The 4,498-nt window shown below is 37.6% G+C and overlaps 1 pseudogene; it reads right to left on the bottom strand.

The window, feature by feature from the left end:
* Positions 1-343: 343 nt before the first annotated feature.
* Positions 344-3,565, bottom strand: LOC131769984 (tachykinin-like peptides receptor 86C; annotated as a pseudogene).
* Positions 3,566-4,498: the final 933 nt, after the last annotated feature.

Below are 4,498 nucleotides of genomic sequence, written 5' to 3' on the forward strand. Positions count from 1 at the left end.
CGTCTAGCAAAAACCTTTAGAAATCTTATTTTCAAGTGGTACCAGTTTTTCTTGGAAGAATTACAGTTTATAATTATAAGCTTGTCATTGTGTTGCTGACATCCAGTCTTCAAGTATCTGCATTACATTCTTTTACATACTTACATTCCTATATATCATGAAGAATAAAACTCCAGGCTTTAAAAGGTCTAATCCTAACCCTAATCTTTAAGTCTTAAGGGAAAATTATAGAGACAAGTCAGATATCTTTTCCTGAGCTTCATTTTTCTTTCAGACATTTATCCCTTATTTAGGAAAAATACATAGTGATTACTGAACTTTAACAAATCTTTTAAGTATTGATGAAAAAAATTACATATTACGATGCTGTGAGAGCTCAGCTCGAGCGTGGGAGTTTTATCTTTGTGTCAAATGTGGCATATTAACACTCCCTGTAGAGCTATCAGCAGCCCAGGTATCGAACGTAGCGAGCGGTCTTACTTCCACTCTTTTTCTACAACAAAGTATGTTCTTAACGGCAATTCGGAACTGCTTACTTTGCAAAGCATAAACAAACGGATTTATGCTGGAGTTCAACAGCACTAGCAACTCCGTCAAAAGATAACCGATCGAGTAAAGTTTGGGGTTAGCTATGTAATAAAGGATGACGTTTATCAACAAATTTGGAAACCAACAGAATGCGTAAATAATGTTCAGAGTGACAAGTATTTTTGTGACTCGCTTTCTTGAATTCAAACGAGCCAGTTGTGCTCCGTGCGTATAAAATAACACCATAACACAAACTGGGATTACTCCCACAAACATCAACCATAAGTAGTTATAGCTAAGTCCTAATCGATTGTCTGGCCAGGAACTTCTTCAAAAGAACCCAGTCCCTGGGTCGTCATTAAATTTGCGAACAAAAAATAAAGGCGCGTTGAAAAAAAAGGCAAATACCCAGCACGACGCAACAAGGACGCCAACCTTTTTCTTGGTGATTCTTTCTCTGCGGTGGTAAGGCAAGACAATTGCATAGAACCTATGAAAAGTAAGGTTAATAAGAATAAAGCACATCTTTGTGTGGAAAAAATAAAAAACTGACTTAGAATCAAATGTCCCCGAATTGGTTTCATAGACAGGGGTGTTAGAAGGGGAAGTGTTTCCGTAGCAATATTTTGTTTGGGCTGATATCCCACCTCGTATTCTAAAAAACATTGTGATAAGAAAGGAAAAGTAGGGGATTCGTCGCTAGGCCCAATCAGGGCCCAGTTCTCCATATTCTTCCATATGTTGTCAGGTGAAATCCCTTAGTGTCAATACCCTTACCCTAAAATCTTTTGGAAGCAGCATATCATACAGTGTTAGATTACTAATTAATCGTCAATCGCAATATGCTTTTAACCTTCTTTAGATCTGTAGGATTTTCCAACGCGTTCCCACAAGAGGAAGGATTCTTAATAGTTTGATATTCATAGGTTTTCAGTGCTGAAGAAATTTAATGAAAAGAAGTGACATTATCGCATCCACGAAAGTTAATGTGACTTTCATGAATCTCATTTTTTACAATTTCAAGCTAAACTGAAAAAGGAAAGGACAGAATAGGTTGTTAAGGGGACGGCTTGGATAGACATAGAATATGGATACACCTGTGTCAGTTTATTCCTTACAGTCACTTTCAGTTTCAGAGGAAAACCGTTTCTTACGGTAAGTCAATTTCTCAAGTTTTTCATACAGTTTCCAATCTAACTCTCAGGGTAAATCTCTTCCCGACAAAATACCACTTTTCCCCTTTTACGAAGTCGTTCACATTATCTCCACACCGTCTGCTATGAAATTGCCTTCACCCGGAAAATCTGATGATGTTAGCGCTAAGGCAGAAGCCTCGAAATACAGAACGTCGTTCGAGGATAAACCTGAAAAACCTGTAGGTGAGATGGATTGGGCCTGAAACTGGACTCGTTGGGAGAGACTTAAAGAAAGCAGAGGTGAAGGTATTTCTTTTATGCTAAAGAATACTTTTTATTCAATGTGAAGCATTGAAATGTAAGAAAAGCTTAATTAAATGTGTCAAATTCATTAGAATTTTTAGTACAAAGCATGAAAAACGGTTAAATCACCTCTCGAAAGCTATAGCTAAAAGTGTACATACGGAAGCCACGGACCCTACCCAGGAGAGGGTCTTTCCAGTGAGGAGCTTACACAGATAATCACCTGTCAAGCCTCCGGGATGATTGGCCGTATCAAAGAAAACTTGGTCCACGACCATAAAGAAGGCCACTGTTATGTCTGCCACAGCCAGGTTTCCTAACAAATAATTCACTGGAGTCCGCAAGTTTTTTTTAGTGCGTTTGATCACTATAATGACCAGAAGATTTCCAATTAAGTTTACTGGGAAAAAGATTCCCATTTCTAATGAGCGTACTATCTGGAGAGATGAAGCCATTTTGGAGTGCGGCCGGTACTGTGACCTCTAAACCCTTTGGTGTTGGAACCCTAAGAAAGTTACAAGATAAAACAAATGATAACAAATTATTCGTCAAGAGTAGTGATCGGCATTTCACGTTACATAAATGTTGTGTAGGTAATCTTCCTTATTACAAAAACTACTACAGCACTGCTAAATCAAAACCGAATTGTATTCAAGCCATATCTGAGATAAGCTTTAAAATATAAAAGAATCGACACTCGTTCACCGAACAAAACAGAAAGTTAAACTAAATAGGCTGAGTGTAACACGCACCCATCAAAAGGCTTGCAAAATATAGAGAGTTATCAATTTGGTGTTATTTCGTATTTCTGTTAAATTATGAATTCATATTTCCATCAGTACATTAAATTATTTTTTTCAGAGGGCACGGTAACGAATCCTGCAATCTGATTGGTTCTCAACCCGGTCAGTATTTTCCTATCTCTGCCCACGGGCCACGGTAACGCTTTCGTGAGTCGTCAAGTACATCCCAAATTTCGTTGCCATTTTTCATAAATATATCTCGTTTTTCCGGCTGGGCAGTATTTTTAAGCAAACACGTCGGTCACTACCTCAAGCCGATAAATAACTTGTGAATCCTCTCTTTTCTCACTCTCAAATCACTGTGGTCGACAGAAAAATATTGGTTTCAGAAAGAATTTGTTTAAGCAATAGTGTCATTACGTTGGCTGACTAGCAGCCTAAAAACCGTCTGCAATTAATTTTAATCGTTCACAAAAAGTACCTAGAAAGTTAAAACGTGAGGTATTTGGTTACAATTAAACTGAACGAACGAACTTCATTCATTTAATATCTCGGTGAGTCTTTCCGAGTCCGTTCAATTTAGACATTTGTACCGTAAATTGTACTGTGGAAACTGAAGGAATTTATTGAGAAAAGGCCGCATTAAATCCCCTTGTGTCTCATTGGAGTGTGTCATCGAATTTAGTTTTTGTGGAAGAAAGACCAGATTTACACACGCCATTGCAGCAAACAAACGAGCAAACTCTCAACTTCAAAATAAAAAATTTGAATTTACTCACAATTACTTTCCTCGCTGTTAACTTAGTGAACAGAGGTAAATCTTCGTACATGAATGAATCGTCGATGAGAGTGAATAATACTTTCCGTTGGATCATTGAATGTTTTTGAAGAAAACATTAGCATGTGTGACAGTCCTTGCCAAACTAGTTCCGTTGTTTTTCAAATGTTCTTGCGCTTTTTCTTTTCTTACGCGCTCTCTAATTGACAGGTGTCAGATTGTGACAGATACTTGTAAAAATAATGTTTCAAAGTTTGTTTGGAAACCTTTTAAATAACCTTTATCCTTACGCAAATGAAAATGTTTCGGTGAGGCATCTCTCTTTAATTTGCATCACCTCTATTTTAACTATCATTTACTCGCTCAAAAATTGTTCAGTTTATGGAAGATCTTGCCGTATTTACAGCCCTAAATCATTCGGGTTCTTTCGGAAAGAATTTCGTCAAGTTTAAAAAAAATAAATATGTTATTTACCGGCTAAGGGTCGGTCCGTATGGTGAAAAACTGTGACCTCGGTCTTGAAAATACTGCCCGAGGCCGTAGGTCGATCACAGTTTTTCACCATACGGACCTCCCAGCCGGCAAATAACATATATACATTGCATAGAATTTGATTCAAAGTCTTGTTCAAATCGGCTCTTTTAACTGGCTTCAAGTGGGCATGACTCTAAGGCAAAAAAAATGAACAAACCAGATAAAATAGTATAGATTGGTTGTTCGTCAGTGGCTTATCGAGACATTTACCTGTACACTGATGCAATACAAAGCCTATGATTTCCCTTGAATTTTACTTTCCTATGTAGAAATCCGAATTGTTCATTGAAAACGTGCACATAAAAGTAGCCGACTCGTGATGAAACGACGCTACAAAGTCGTTTGTATTCTTCTTTTTAGAGGGTCTCAGTTCACCGCTAGAGTTATTTTATCTAGTGGATGTTTATACTGATGTGTCGCTGGCGACAACTTGACATTTTTTACCAGCTGAATTGATATATGTGACAAAGAGCTCA

Source organism: Pocillopora verrucosa, chromosome 8 (genome assembly GCF_036669915.1).
Source record: "Pocillopora verrucosa isolate sample1 chromosome 8, ASM3666991v2, whole genome shotgun sequence".
Lineage (NCBI taxonomy): Eukaryota > Metazoa > Cnidaria > Anthozoa > Scleractinia > Pocilloporidae > Pocillopora > Pocillopora verrucosa.